The sequence below is a fragment of the Pristiophorus japonicus genome, chromosome 7, assembly GCF_044704955.1.
Source record: "Pristiophorus japonicus isolate sPriJap1 chromosome 7, sPriJap1.hap1, whole genome shotgun sequence".
Classification (NCBI taxonomy): domain Eukaryota; kingdom Metazoa; phylum Chordata; class Chondrichthyes; family Pristiophoridae; genus Pristiophorus; species Pristiophorus japonicus.
In genome coordinates, this window is record NC_091983.1 from 115,956,315 (window position 1) to 115,973,115 (window position 16,801).

General features: G+C 44.1%; 1 protein-coding gene and 2 pseudogenes across 3 annotated transcripts in view; 1 reads left to right on the forward strand and 2 right to left on the reverse strand.

Moving 5' to 3' along the window:
• The window catches only part of ptprk (protein tyrosine phosphatase receptor type K), a 779,294-nt gene that overhangs the window by 554,806 nt on the left and 207,687 nt on the right, over positions 1-16,801 (forward strand). The window lies entirely within an intron of this gene.
• Positions 5,044-5,245, reverse strand: LOC139267552 (U2 spliceosomal RNA; annotated as a pseudogene).
• LOC139267639 (U2 spliceosomal RNA) lies at positions 5,370-5,600 on the reverse strand (annotated as a pseudogene).

Consider the following 16,801-nt stretch of genomic DNA (forward strand, 5'->3'; position numbering starts at 1 on the left):
TATTTTATTGAATAGAAAGTTAGAAGTTTCCACATGTAATATAGTGATCCATGTCTACCTGGCTTTACGCGGTGGTAAATTTAATTCACTTGAGGACAAATTTTATTTGACTCATGCAGTATTATGTGTATTTATTGCTTCTTTAATTAACAAGTGCAGCCAAGGACAATTTCACAGTTTAAGGTAATTCAGTTTTTTCATACTATGACACTAATATATTTACATGCAATATGACGCTCTGTTCCATGTTGGCAAAATTGACTTTTAAATAGTGTGAATAGCTTTTTTCCTGTCTGTGTGTACATGGGACAGCAACAGAAAAAGCATGGTGCAATAGATGAATACTCTTGTTTAATGCACAATATTTGCTTTGATTTACACATTTGCATAGGTGAGCACTGAGGGGGAGCATTTAGATTTGTATGTGATGTTTGCACAGGCATTTGTATGGTGGTTACATGATTGGGAATAGAGAATGGATAAAAACTGAGGAACTTTTTGTTATAGATGTATTTTTCAATTAACTGCTTCTATGTTGCATACAGAATTTGATTTCTGCCCACTTTCATTTTGGTCAAATGTTCAGTTGTGTGGGTAACAGTATCTTATTAGGAGGGGAATGTGAACATTTGTACAAATCCTGTTGGCTCTAAAAATTTCTGATCCTTTTTGTTGAAGAGCGCAATATTTGGCACAGTTGAGAAAAATTGTGCTTACAAATTCTCGACTGCTTAGGAGAAGGGTTGGCCAATCAGAAGCATAAGTTTGGATGGCTGAAGGAGAGGAAAAAAGTTCTTTGGTGAGAGGGATGGGCAGGGCGGGTTAAGGACAAAACTATTTCAGGGTTATTTCTTTTTCTTATTTCAAATTTTGTTTGATAATGTTGTGAAGTGTCTTGAAACATTTTACTATGTTAAAGGTGCTATATGAATGCAAGTTGTTATTTCTACTATAAGCAAACAAAATATAACCAATGAAAAGACTAAAAAATCAATATACTATGTACAAATAAAAATAATTACAATAACTTCCAGATTTATAACGCATTTAACATAAAAAACATTCACAGATGGGTATAAGGAAATCAGGCAAAGATTCATGGAGGGAGAGGCTAGGATGGGTGATTAAAGTGTTGTTTGAAGTAATGGGGTTTGAGACAAAGGGAGAGATAAAATGGCTGGGTCAGCAGAATGGGGCACTTGGGGAGGTAGCAGATTGCAGTAAATGATTTTGATGACAAGGGAGCAGAGCTTGTGACAGGAAAGAAACAATGCCTTTGGTCTTCCTGAAGTTGAGTCACAGACGAAGTTTTGAATTATTAAAGACTGATGTTGAACATAGAGCATAGGAACAAGAATCGGCAATTCAGCCCTTTGAGCCTGTTCTGCCATTCAATGAGATCATAGAGACAAGAAAACAATAGTTTGAAATCCTGAATCCTTGACCGAATCCGTGCTGGGTATTGAGCGGCAAAGTCCGAAATCTGGCAAAACTGAAATCTGGCAAGTATTTGATTGAGGATTCTGGATTTCAGACTTAATTTTCTTGTCTGAAATCCAGAATCCTCGACTGAATCCATGTCGTATTTTGGGTTTTGCCTCAAAAATGACAATGAGTCGTCCGGAATACGGAATTAATCAGCCAAGCGCAAAATGTCCGGTTTTCGGACAATTATGGTTTTCGGAGCTCCGGATTCAGGACGTTGCACCTGTACCTGCCTTTGGCCCATATCCCTTCATACCTTTGGTTAACAAAAAACTATTAATCTCAGATTTAAAATTAACAATTGATCTCGCATCAATAGCCATTTCCAGCAGAGTTCTAAACTTCTGCCATCCTTTGTGTGTAGAAATGTTTCCTAATTTCACTCCTGAAAGGTCTGGCTCTAATTTTTAGACTATACTCCCTAAACCTGTAGAATTTACCAATATTTCGCAAAGATTCCTGGTACCTTTCCTCTGCAGAGGAGAAGAATGGAAGGAAAAACTTCGGGACACAATGAATTTTAAAGGGGGAAACGGAGCCTGCAGGAAATAAAAAGGGGATGCATTCATGGAGACCCCCCCCCCCCCCCAATGTTTGGACTCATAGGAAAGGGAATTTAATTTGGAACTATCTATCAGAAAGTCTGAAATCCTAAAGTGCACATAGAAGAAACTACGAACTTTAATCAAATTTGGGATATTAAAAGATGAATGTTGGGTCGACAAGAAAAGGGGTGGGGTCCATCTCTAAAGGGCCAGTTTGGACATTGGAGCTAATCAAACTGCCTGGGAACTGTTTACTCTCTCAAACTTTCCCCTAGAAAACATTAGCATTCAAACAATCGACCATGGAAGAAACCCCACCCAGAGGACCCAAATATCACATACATATTCCAGCACCTTTTCAACAGGCATAGAAATATCTGGCTCAGGCCAGGCTAGCACAATGGACGAGAGCTCACCAACTTCAAAAAGCCTATTCACGCCAGATTAAAACCACTTAATCATGTTTCAGTTAGCTGGGCGAAACAAAGAGCTGAGCTAGATTTGATGGAAGATAAGGAAGCCTGTTTTAGTATAATTGAAGCCTGTTCTGGCAGTTAGGTGTGCTTCTAGAGACGCTATTAAGTTCGACACCAGCCTTGAAAAGTGGAACCCCGAAACATCGGCGAAAGGAATCTCTAAAACCCAAAAGGACAGCACCACGACAGCAAACAGGCTGTCAAAACGACTATCAGAAAGTTGCGGGCCATCGCGACCAACCAAACATTCAACTGGAACAAAACCGAAGAAAAAACGAAGATTTTCCACTCTACAAGCTGGTCCTACGCTACCAAGGGGTACAGACTACTGAACGTGGACAACTAAGGCGAACCCCAGGGACAACGAAGGTGAACCCCGGAGTTGAAACTGTCAAAAGGGGATTGGTGAGCAATAGCCCCTGAATCCCCCAGAGCTATGACTTAGCTAATTAGGGGAATTGGAAGGGGGGAGGCTGGGATAACTTGTGTAATTGTATCTGCATTCTCCTCTTTACCCCATTTAGAGTTTTAGCTGTATTATTTTCCCCACAGGCTGTAATTTGACATTTTATTCAATGTGTTGTACCCCTCAGTGTGTATTTGGTATTAATATTGTGTGTGTGTTATTTAAAGGTGTGCCTTTTTACTTATTTTTAAACACAATAAAGCCATACCTGCTTCCTACCTTGAAACCGATTGTCTGTCCAAGTCTGTCACAGTCCCTTCATAATTCCAGTGTCTAGAACCAAGGGTGTGGGAGCAATTCGGAACCGCTCATATAAGGTCAGAAGGGAAAGCTGACCCCCTGAAAACCACCCCCTACAAACCTAAAATCCCCAACCAGTGGAAATAGTTTCTCTCTATCCACCCTATCTGTTCCCCTTAATAACCTGGAAACTTTGATCAGATCACCCCCACCCACCCCCCCCTCCTAAATTCTAGGGAATACAACCCTAATTTATGGAATCACTCCTTGTAACTTAACCCTTGAAATCTGGATATCATTGTGGTAAACTTACACTGCACTCTCTCCAAGGCCAATATATCCTTTCTAAGGTGTGGTGCCCAAATCTGTTCACAGTACTCCAGGTGTGGTCTAACCTGGGTTTTGTATGGCTGCAGCATAACTTTTACCCCCTTGTACTCTAGATATAAAGGTCAGCATTCCATTAGTCCTTTTGCTTATTTTCTCTACCTGTTCATTTTAATAATCTTTAAGTACCTGAACTTTGGACATCCACTGTGTTTAGCTTTTCATCATTTAGAAAATAACCTGTTCTATCCTTTTTAGGTACAAAGTGGATGACCTCGCATTTGCCTACATTAAAATCCATCTGCCACTGTTTTGCCCATTCACTTAATCAGTCAATATCCCTTCTTAATTTTATGCTTTCATCTACATAGCTTACAATGCCGCCTATTTTTGTGACATCGGCAAATTTGGATATATGACTCTCGATGCCATCATCTAAGTCATTAATAAACATTGTGAATAGTTGAGGCCCCAAAATGCATCCCTGTGGGACACCACTAGTCACATCCTGCCAATTTGAGTATCTACCCATTATCCCTATTCTCTGTCCCCTGCCGCTCAGCCAATTTCCTCACCAGGCCAATAATTTGCCTCAGTTCCGTGGGGGAAATTGCTGTCCACCCTGTTTCGGGTGGATAATTCGAATTATTTGAATTATTACCACCTGACTGGGGTGGGGGGAGGGGGGGCGGGGTGGAGAGGAAGAGGTGGGAAATTGGGCTCTTTAAATAAAACAAATGCCTCCCAGCGCTTTTGGACACTGTTGGAGGCGGTAGCAGGATGATGTCCATGCTCTCCACTTGCCTGGATGAGTGCACGCTCTTGCATCGCAACGTCCCTCCCTTCTCCTCTTTAAAGGGGAGGGATTTTTTTTTTTATTCGTTGCCAATCTTTCCAATTCTTTGTCAGATCATGTCAGATTACAAACGCCAGAGGTCACCTTGCACACATCAAGGATCACTCTGCGCCAATGCTCTTAGCCAAAAGGCCTAGAGCCACTGCACCGTTCCTGGAAGTACTGCAATACCAGGTTCGTGCCATGGAGGTGGGTGTGTGCCCCTACCCACCTCCGTGGAGGTGGATGGGTCAAGCCACCCCACCCACCTGCTTTAAAGGGGAGGGATTTTTTTTAATTTTTTTTATTTTTCGTAGCCAATCTTTCCAATTCTTTGTCAGATCACAAACGCCAGAGGTCACCTTGCACACATCAAGGATTACCCTGCGCTAATGCTCTTAGCCAAAAGGCCTAGAGCCCAAGCACCGTTCCTGGAAGTACTGCAATACCAGGTTCGTGCCCTGGAGGTGGATGGGCCAGCAACCCCACACACCTCCGTGGAGGTGGATGGGTCAATCCACCCCACCCACCCCCTTTAAAGGGGAGGGATTTTTTTTTTTTAATTCGTAGCCAATCGTTCCAATTCTTTGTCAAATCACAAATGCCAGAGGTCACCTTGGGCCCATTCAAGGATCACTCTGCGCCAATGCTCTTAGCCAAAAGGCCTAGAGCCACTGCACCGTTCCTGGAAGTACTGCAATACCAGGTTCGTGCCATGGAGGTGGATGGGCCAGCAACCCCACACACCTCCTATTTCCAAAAAAGCAAGCATATACCTTCCTGATCCAGGGAGAACCACCTTGGGGTTATGGTGGTTACTCCCCTGTCAGGTCAGTTACGCATGATCTTAGCCAAAAGGCCGAGAAGATTTTTTTTTTTTTTTTTTTTAATTCGTAGCCAATCGTTCCAATTCTTTGTCAAATCACAAACGCCAGCGGTCACCTTGCACATGCCAAGGATCACTCTGCGCCAATGCTCTTAGCCAAAAGGCCTAGAGCCACTGCACCGTTCCTGGAAGTACTGCAATACCAGGTTCGTGCCATGGAGGTGCATGGGTCAGGTCCCCCACACACCTCCGTGGAGGTGGATGGGTCAACCCTCCCCACCCACCTCCTGTTTCAAAAATGCAAGCATATACCTTCCTGACCAGGGAGAAACCACCAGGAGGTCATGGTGGCTGGTCAGGTTAGTTATGCATGATCTTAGCCAAAAGGCCGAGAAGATTTTTTTTTTTTTTTTTTATAAATTCGTAGCCAATCGTTTCCAATTCTTTGTCAAATCACAAACGCCAGAGGTCACCTTGCACCTGTCAAGGATCACTCTGCGCCAATGCTCTTAGCCAAAAGGCCTAGAGCCACTGCACCGTTCCTGGAAGTACTGCAATACCAGGTTCGTGCCATGGAGGTGGATGGGTCAGGTCCCCCACACACCTCCGTGGAGGTGGATGGAGGCCGAGAAGATGCTGCGAGGCCGAATGAGGCATCTGTGGCATCCACTGGGAGGGATTTGGCTGGCCCAAGAGGGGCTGCCTGTTAGCGATATACTTCCAAGTCAGAATGGTGTATAACTTGGAGGGGAACCTTCAGGTGAAGATGTTCTCATGCACCTGCTGCCCATGTCCTTCGAGATGGTAAAGGTCGTGGGTTTGGGAGGTGCTGCCAAAGAAGCCTTGGTGATGGTGCACACTGCAGCCACGGTACACCGGTGGGGAATGGTTGAGATGGTAGATGGGGTGCCAATCAAGTGGGCTGCTTTGTCCTGGATGGTGTCGAGCTTTTTGAATTTTATTGGAGCTGCACTCATCCAGGCAAGTGGAGAGTATTCTATCACACTCCTGACCTGTGCCTTGCAGATGGAGGAAAGGCTTTGGGGAGTCGGGAGCTGAGACATTCACTGCAGAATACCCAGACTCTGACCCGCTCTTGTTGCCACAGTATTTATGTGGTTAGTGCAGTTAAGTTTCTAGTCAATTGTGACCCCCTGGTTGTTGATGGTGGGGGATTCGGTGATGGTAATGCCATTGAATGTCATGGGATGGTGGTTAGACTCTCGCTTATTTGCACTCGTCATTACCTGGCACTTGTGTGGCGCGAATGTTACTTGCCATTATCAGTCCAAGCCTAAATGTCGTCCAGGTCTTGCTGCATGTGGGCATGGACTGCTTCATTATCTGAGGAGTTACAAATGGCACTGAACATTGCAGTCATCAGTGAACATGCCCACTTCTGACCTTATGATGGAGGGAAGGTCACTGATGAAGCAGCTGAAGATGATTGGGCCTAGGGCACTGCCCTGAGGAACTCCTGCAGCGATGTTTTGGGGCTGTGATGATTGACCTCCAACAACCACAACCATCTTCCCTTGTGCTCGTTATGACTCCAGCCAGTGGAGAGTTTTCCCCCTGATTCCCATTGACTTCAATTTTATCAATGTTCCCTCATTCATTGACTGCAAAGCTCTTTGGGATGTCCGGTGGTCCTGCAAGTCTTTTTTTCTTTTCATCTGCATACATGTGGAAGCTGATCATATGAGTGTAGGATGATGTCGCTTCGGGGAAGCATATAGATAAGTAAGTGGAGTGAATTAAAGTTGCCAGGAACAACTCAGCTCAGCAACTGAATCGGAAAAGAGAAACACAATGAGATAGAATAACTGCAAACTGCATCTGGCAACACTGCACTCCTCCCTTTACCCTTCTCCCCCTTCTCAGTGGTAGTTGTTACTTGGAAACCTTTGAGGATTTGATTTTCTGAGATACTAACTGGATGCAAAGGAACCATATAGTGTTAGAAATTGCCTCTTTATGGTTATTTTTGGTAACTTTAAATAATCATGTTTGAGTGCAAACCAATATAGTGGATACACTAGGCTCAATTTTGGCTGAGCCTGTTTTTTTAGCATACTTACCCGAGTTGCGCCGCTTAAGTACGCCTGGAGATGCTCCAGAAAAAAATGTTCCAACTTTGGCCGCTGTCTGGCCTGTTCTTTGCAGCTGCGCGTAGCGTGGCCAGTCGCCTCGGGGGTGGAGTCTGCGTTCTGCGCTGGAAAATGTGCCGGGACGTCTGCACGTGCGCAGTGGAGAATAGTGATGGCCGCGCATGTGCCAGTAGCGCTCCGAGTCTGCGTGCCTTCCGTGCTGCAGAAATGAGGAGCCCTTGCATGAAGTGCAGTTTGCAGGGCCGGTCCCATGGGCTGCTTGTTTGCAGTGCGATAAGCCAGGACAGTCACACTGACCTGGGCTGCACTGAAGAAACCTCAGCCATGCACCCGAGTCTTATCCAGCCTGCTTCTGAGCTGAGGGCAGTCTCTCGGTGTTGGGCACGAACTGCTGCAGACATGCAAGGAAACCAGACTTCAAAAGTAACTAACACTAAGTATTTTATTCTGAAGATTCTTAATCGGAGTTGCTTTTATTGTGATCAGTCGAGTGCTGCATGTCCTGATAGCTCTGCTGCCTATACTGGAGCTGTGTGCAGGGAAGCTGTGATCGCCACACACAGGCTGCAGACCACAGAGTTCTTCTTCTCCCAAATCAGCCTCTCCATTGAATTTCTCCCTCCCATCCCTAACCCAGGCCGAGTGGCCTCCCGCACCGGCCTGCTGCCTTCCCGGGCCGAGTGCAGAAAGGTGAATTGCAGTTTGATGCTGAAGATAGGACTTTATTTTATTATTTCTTATTATTTTAATTGTGCGAAGGAAGGATGGTTTTGAAAGTCTGTTCCCTAAGGCTTGGTTGGTTCAGGTCCAGGTCCTCTCCGCTTCCCGCCCCTATCCCAGGCCGAATGGCCTCCGATATACTTACCTGCGCCAACTTCTTTAACTCTCCGCAAGGGTTTTCTCAAGTGGCCAAATACGCTGGCCTAAGTAGAAACGGAGTAACTATTAGCTGACCAAAGTTGCAAAATGGCCAGAACTGGTGTAGGTGGATGGTAACGCCCCCTTTTAAGCTAACCTTAAAAAAAACGTAACTAAGTGTGTTATGCTGGTGCAAATTGATTGGGGAAACTGAGGATTTTTAAGTTAGGCTAGAAAAAGCAGCCTACTCCAAAAAAAAATGGAGCAACTCCTGGGGAAAATTGAGCCCCAAGTGTTTAATCAGAGTTTAAGACGGAATATAACACATTAGTTATACAGTAGAAACATATGACCGTAACAATAGTTGAAATCGATTTAATTGGTCAGATGGTTGACACACGTGAACATTTCCGTTCTTCCTTCACTCTGTCTCTCTTCCTTCCATCAGTTCAAACTGTCACAGGACAGGAGAGTGGAGAGCACCAGTTCAAACTGTCACAGGAGAGAAAGTGGAGAGCACCAGTTCAAACTGTCACAGGCGCATCCAGTCGTGCCCCCGGTAACTGCCCCCAAAGGAAGTGGCGTGTGGGAAATTGCACTCCGCTTCCATTGAGGGGTGGTAAGACCAATTCTGCGACGGGAGCAGGACTTCCACGCTGTGGGCTAAAATTCCCTGCCCCAGAAGGTGACCGCCCCCAAGATGGGAGCCTGTGCGGGGAGGCAGAGGGAAGATGAGGGGAGACGGGGGCGGGGGATGGAGGGGAGAATGGTGGAGGCGGGGGACAGGAGGGGCCACATTGCGGCGAAGGTCTTGGGGGGCGAAGTGTGTTGGAGGGCGAAGTGTGTTGGAGGGGCGAGCCTGGGGGCTCTGTGCCTCGGTGCGGGGAGTGTTCAGAGTGGGGTGGACGGGTTGACTGCGCAGATGGCGGTTGGTGGATGTGGTGTGGTTGGGGGCGTGGTTCCGGGGTGGCCGGGGCTGGGGGCTCAACATCCGGGGGTGTTCGGCATTTGGGAAGGATTCTGACGGGATGAGGCGGATTGGGTGCGGGGGGAGTGTTCCCGGTGTTGGGTGGGTCCGGGGGGGCGGGGGCACGCTCTTGGGATGGGGGGTGGGCTGTTTGGGGCTGGGATTGGGAGAGACTTCTTCACTCGGGGTTGCTGGCCTGTGGGGTTCCCTGCCGCGGAGAGTTGTTGATGCCAGTTCATTGGATGTGTTCGGGAGGAAGTTGGATGTGGTCCTTGCGGTGGAGGGGGCGTGGGGGGAGGTGTTGGGGTGGGTGATCAGCCATGATCTTGTTGAATGGCTGTGCAGGCTCGAAGGGCCGAATGTCCTACTCTTGCACTTATTTTCTGTTTCTATGTTTTCTCCTCTCTCTCTCTCTCTCTCTCTCACTTCCATCTGTGAGCCTCCTTCTCTTTCTCTGTTTCTTCCATCTGTGAGTACAAACTTCCAGGATGTCACTTTTAACCTATTTTTAGGGGTGGGCCTGAACCTGAATATTGACAAGACCTTTTGACCTATAGAGGTTCCTCTAAAAACTTAATATCCAATAAGACTTCTAGTTCTTTGTCTCAATTCTTGTTTTAAGAACCCGCCTTAAAGATGTCTTACAATTTTAGTCATATGTCATCATTTCTACCTTCTCGAAGTCGCTTTTCCGTAGAATTTCTTGCATCTCTCTCTATCCCTATTCCCCCAGGTTCAATCAATACAAAGCCGAGTCCTCTATTCTTTGAACTATTAGGCTCAAACCAGAGCTTTGTCACCTCTGGGTGGTCAACTTCTTTACAACGTAGTAAACTGCCTGTGTTTATGTTAATTACTACAAACTTCCTTCGATTCTAAGCCTTTCCTATACAAATTGTCTTAGAGATACATAAACAAACTGAAACTTTAACTTGAAAACCACAGATAATTAGCATTTTAAGCGTTCCCCATCATTCTAAGCAGACAGCTAGTCTCCAGTCCAAAACAACAATTTAAAACACAGCATTCCGATCAGTTTTATATATTTTTAGGCAACCTTAGTTTCTAACAATAGGTATCTTCAGACTTGATGTAAAATCTTTTACTTCTGGGGATAATGTTCATGGCATATTGGCATCACAATCTGAGAGTCACTTTAATTTCCCGATTACCATATAGCTTCTAGTTTGTTCAAATGACTCTCCATGATTGACTGTTGCTTACAAGTGCTTTCAACCTACAGTAGAATCCCTGAGCAACAACGTATCAAAAACAGCAAGAAAGCAGAACAGAATGCCCATTTATAGTCACTTTGAGGAATATTATTGCAAATATCTACAATTGTCCATCTTATACATTTTAACTTTCAGAATACTTAGCTCTTTCCTATCACGTTTGCAAAAATTATTTTCTATATATTTTTTTTAATTACTATAGTCGTAGAAATTCAAATTTGCGTGCACAAGGTTTCTGATGTGAAGAAAATTTGTCATTTTTCCCAACATCTTCTCCTGGTACACCTGTCCTTCTGGACTGTTTCCCTCAGCTTCACCACATCAGGGCAACGCTGCACCAGTTCTCTGGTACAGAGAAATGGAGAGGAGAACAGCTCAATCAAGAATGAAGCAAGCAGCCACCAGATTTAGAGAGCAAGCCCTCTGCTGCTGTCTTGTCAATATGAGTTGCTTTCAAACTTGCCGCACAGGGAGATGGGCATGGACCCACCTTATGTTCTCACACACAAGCCAAAGTGAGTTGCACCTGGGCCAGAAGCAAAAACAAACCAGCAACACTGAAGTGGGTACGCCACAGCAAATTTAAGCAGCCCCTAAATCGGCTGCTTTCCAGGCTCGCATGCGAATGGGGGCTGGAAAAGCTGACAGCAACTATGTTGAAGTCCTTGGAGTTCAGTTTTCACAAAAAAAAAATGAATTGTGGAGTGAACCTAAAATGCTAATAAAAATCCTGAAATCAAATGTAATGAAAATAAATTAAGCTAGTTAGTCACCTGGAAGCGGTGGCCTTGGTCAAAGATTTTTACACAGGCAATTTTAAGTTATACACTTTCTTTTGAGTTGTCAGCTTTTTTGACTAGATTTCAATATGTGTCAGCTGAGGCATGTTTCCATCAGTGTCAGGATGTTGATCCAATTAGCAACAATGAAGTTGTGAATGACAAGAGCCTTGTTCGGGATGAGATATAGTTTCCCTCTTTTTTTTCTTCACGCACTTCTACTATGCTGGAGTGAAGTTGCTGCCCTGTGTTAGCTCATATAGGTAACTGTTCTTCACCTGTAAGCCTGGATAGAAATGTTAAGCATGAGGGCTTTCACAACTGAGCCTGAGCATGTCAACATCCAGCATCCACAACGGAGGAGTGACTGGATAGTAACCAGGAGCTTGAGCTCTGTCGAATATATTTTTCTTCCCTCATATCTTGATCTCTCCTCCCATATCCCAGGGAAACTGTGACTAATTGTACATTTCACGATTGCTGCATCTAAGATCTATAACTCAGCGCAGAGCAGGGATCAAACCTGGAACCATCCTTTCTCTGTGGCTCAGAGTCATCCCACGTGGTGAATTTGCCCACTGAGCTATCAAAGTTTCCCCAATATGGATATGTTTTTTATATTTATATAATGAAGTAACAATCTCATATCTCACACTGATTAACATGAGGATTGTGCTTTGCATGCTTAGCCCTGAACAGTAATTCACAATTTTGCACATCTCTGTATGTCTGCCTTGTTCCCATTTTGCACAACTTTCGTCCTGACCCATTTTCGAGAAACTGCAGTCTCTGATCCATTTTTAATAAAATACAAAACAATGTGGCTCATCATCATGCGCTATTTCTTCCTGGACTCCTGCCAGATTACCAATCCTTAATTGCTGTGCTAGGCCCTCACTCTTCAATATCGCAAAAGCTATTATCAAAAAAAAGCTAATTTATTTGTTGATTGGCACAATCACCGAAGAAAGGTATAAGACAAACATTCTGATAATGTTGGAATCAATTATTAAAGATGTAATAGCAGTGCATTTGGAAAGCAGTGACAGGATCGGTCCAAGTCAGCATGGATTTATGAAAGGGAAATCATGCTTGACAAATCTTCTAGAATTTTTTGAGGATGTAACTAGTAGAGTGGACAAGGAGGAGCCAGTGGATGTGGTGTATTTAGACTTTCAAAAAGCATTTGACAAGGTCCCACAAGAGATTAGTGTGCAAAATTAAAGCACATGGTATTGGGGGTAATGTACTGACGTGGATAGAGAACTGGTTGGCAGACACGAAGCAGAGAGTAGGAATAAAGGGGTCCTTTTCAGAATGGCAGGCAGTGACTAGTGGGGTACCGCAAGGTTCAGTGCTGGAACCCCAGCTATTTACAATATACATTAATGATTTAGACAAAGGAATTGAGTGTAATATCTTGAAGTTTGCAGATGACACTAAGCTGGGTGGCAGTGTGAGTTGTGAGGAGGATACTAAGAGGCTGCAGGGTGATTTGGACAGGTTAGGTGAGTGGGCAAATACATGGCAGATGCGATATAATATGGATAAATGTGAGGTTATCCACTTTGGTGGTAAAAGCAGGAGTGCTGATTATTATTTGAATGGTGACAGATTGGTAAAAGGGAAGGTGCAACGAGACCTGGGTGTCATGGTACATCAGTCATTGAAGGTTGGCATACAGGTGCAGCAGGCAGTAAAGAAAGCACATTGCATGTTGGCCTTCATAGCGAAAGAATTTGAGTATAGGAACAGGGAGGTCTTACTAAAGTTGTACAGGGCCTTGATTAAGGCCACACCTTGAATATTGTGTACAGTTTTGGCCTCTTGATCTGAGGAAGGACATTCTTGCTATTAAGGGAGTACAGTAAAGCTTCACCAGACTGATTCCCGGGATGACAGGACTGACATGAAGAAAGACTGGATCGACTAGGCTTGTATTCAATGGAATTTAGAAGAATGAGAAGGGATCTCATAGAAACAGATAAAATTCTGATGGGATTGGACAGGTTAGATGCAGGAAGAATGTTCCCGATGTTGGGGAAGTCCAGAACCAGGGGTCACAGTCTAAGGAGAAGGCGTAAGCCATTTAGGACCAAGATGAGGAAAAACTTCTTCACTCAGAGTTGTGGGCATGTGGAATTCTCTACCACAGAAAGTTGTTGGGGCCAGTTCGTTAGATATATTCAAAAGGGAGTTAGATGTGGCCCTCACGGCTAAAGGAATCAAGGGGTATGGAGAGAAAGCAGGAGTGGGGGACTGAAATGCATGATCAGCCATATTCAATGGTGGTGCAGGCTTGAATGGCCTACTCCTGCACCTATTTTCTCTGTTTCTATAATTTGTATGACTGGTAAAGGTGTTTTAATACCTTGTCACTTCTCAGCTGTGATATGAATATATAAGTAGCTTGAGTACTGGATTTAACTCTGGACAAAATGAGTTATTCAAGATCATACAGTAAACAGTTCAGTTTCACAGACCAAAACAAATTGAGCTATATTTTAAATTTGATTTTTAAGCAGAAAACTGTCGCTGTCAATGACCATTTACACTAAGAAAGGGGAAACCAAACATAATGGGTCTATAATTATAATGTAATATGTACTGTAGGAGAATAATTACATATTGTTTTCTGGTAACTAACTGTAGATTATCACTCAATAAACTTGCAGTGATTAAATTACAATTAATGATCCTACAAGGATCTCATTCTGACTGCCTAGCATCTGTTGGCAATAAAAAGAATAAAACTACTACAGCCAATTCTACTTGCATCATAAAGATCAAAAATATATGTGTTATTACAAGGGATTTGTTGCAACACAGGGTTTTGATGACTTCTAACCTGTTTGTGCTTTGTTTTGTGGTCTGTCATGTCATCTAAACCTCAATAAGATTACTGTCCATATGTATATACACATATACTAACACACAGCTGAAACACACCTAGTTGTAACAATTGCTTCCATAAATGCATTCAAACTTTTTTGTGGTCCTTTACTTATGAGACCGAGTAACTGCATCAAAAATGGAATTCTGAAATAATCTTCTTGATGAGAATTCAACACAGAAGGTTTGACCATCTTTTCTTTGTGTTATCCATTTGGTTTATGTCCTACTGTTCAAAAAAGCTAGAGCAGCAATTCTATTTTAAATAAGAAAAAGCTTGCATTTCTATAAAGTCTAATACGTCCTCAAGATATGCAATTAATTACTTTTATATTGTAGCCATTATTATTTAGGCAAATGTGGCAGCCATTTTTCACCCAGCCAGGTCTCACAAACATCAAATGTGACAAATAACAATTTGGCCTGTTGTTGATAGTGTTTGCTGAGGGAGAATTATTGGCCAGCACATTATTGATCTATCGGAGCTGATCAAGTGTGGTCAATGCTTCGATGCTGGGGATGTTGGCCTGAGCGAGAACACTGACATTAGTGCGCCTATCCTGCCAATGGATTTAAAGGATCTTGTGAGGCAACGTTGGTGGTACTTCTCCAGTGCTTTGAGGTGCCTGCTGTACATAGTCCATGTCTCTGAAGCATATAGGAGGGCGGGTATCACTACTGCTCTGTAAACCATGAGCTTGTTGCTGAGTTTGAGGCCCTGGTCTTCAAACACTCTCTTCTTCAGCCGACCGAAGGCTGCACTGGAACACTGAAGGTGGTGTTGGACTTTGTCATCGACGTCTGCCCTTGTTGACTGTAGGCTCCCAAGGTATGGAAAGTGGTCCACGTTGTCCAAGGCCTCAACATGGATCTTGATAATCGGGGGGGGCAGTACTGTGTGGTGGGGGCAGGTTGGTAGAGAACCTTTATCTTGCAAATGTTTAGTGTAAGACCCATACTCTCATGCACTTTGGTGTTGATGATGTTTTGGAGTTCGACCTCCGAGTGTGCGTTAACGCAAGCATCATTTGCATGCTGTAATTCAATGACAGAGGATTGGATGCCCTTGGATCTGCACTGGAGGCATGGCGGAGGTTGGACAGTTTCCCGTTTGTTCTGTAGATTAGCTCCACTCCAACAATTGAGGGTGAAATGGAGCATTGCAGCAAGGAAGATCGAGAAGAGCGTCGGTGTGATTGACACGGCCTCGCTTGACCCAGGTCCGCACATGTATTTGGTCTGTGATGGATACATTGGTCAGGATTACGGCTTGCATGTCATTGTGAAGCAGGCAGAGGATCATGATGAACTTTTAAAGGCAGACGGTTTTGAGGAGGACACTCTATAATCGTTCCCGGTTAATCGTGTCAAAGGCCTTTGTAAGGTCAAAGAAGGCCATGTACATTGGCTGGTGCTGCTCCCTGCATTTTTCTTGAATTTGACGTGCGGAGAAGATCATGTCCATTGCGCCGCTTAGTGGACGGAATCCGCATTGCGACTCTGGAAGGAGCTCTTCAGCCACTGGGAGAAGGCTATTGAGGATTCTTGCGATTACTTTCCCTATGGCAGACAGCAGGGAAACTCCTCTTCAATTACTGCAATCGGACTTGTCACCTTTCTTGAAGATGGTCGTGATTACAGTGTCTCTGAGATCTCCTGGCATGGTGTCCTCCTTCCAAATAAGAGAAATGAGTTCATGGATCCACACCAATAGTGCTTCTCCACCATGCTTTAGTGCTTCGACGGGGATTCCATCTGCTCCTGAGGCCTTGTTCTTCAGTTGTCAGATGGCCTTTTCATCCTCATGCAGGGCTGGACTTGTGCTGAGGTGGTGGTGGGTTGCATGCTGCGGGATGGAGTCGAGGACACTACCGTCGAAGACAGAGTCTTGGTTAAGGAGGTCTTCGAAGTGCTCCTTCTAGTGGGCACTGACTGCCTCTCTGTCCTTGATGAGTACCTCTCCGTTCTTGGCCCTCAGTGGGGTAGGACCTTGTGTGCTTGGGCCGTAGGTGGTCTTGACTGTGCTAAAGAATCCACGCTCGTCGTGGTTGTCGGCTAGTTGCTGGATCTCTTGCTAAATAAATAAAAACAGAACGATACTATAAATTAATTTTTCCTCACTGCCCCTAATGACTATGGCATGATGAGTTGTTAAACTGCAACTATTTTTAGTATGAGCATTTTAAGTAGTTTATTGCTTTTTTTAAATAAGTGAAGTGCGTGTGTTTTACTTGGAATGATTGTTTGGAGCCAAATCTTGTGTTCCCAGAGAGAGGTGGTCTGTGGGAGAATTTTGATGGGGCAGTTCCCAGGATATTCTAAGATGTACTTAAGTGCCCTTTGCCCTGATAGTTCTGATAGAAAACATGTTGTAAAAATATCAGAGTTATTATTGGATTAAAATGCATTCCTCACGAATGAAATAAATGGTGTACTTAGTCTTTTGTTGTGCGTCAGTGAAGGCAGTGCTGTTATTTTAGCCACCACTTATACTTGTGGAACAAAGGAACTTTAAAGCTTTGACACTCATGAAAATTATGTGATACTTTTTTTTTTAAACACTCTATATATATTTTTGTCTGATTTATTGTGTATCTAAATGCACTTTTTTTTTGCATAGTTAATACAAGGATTAGCATTGGATCTCTCGGATCCAGTGCTAATCCAAATATTAACTGGTGCTTGTTGAAGATTAATTGGAATCGGGGAGTAAAACTCAGTCTTAGTTGAGATTGGTGTGGGGAAATCCACATGTGGAT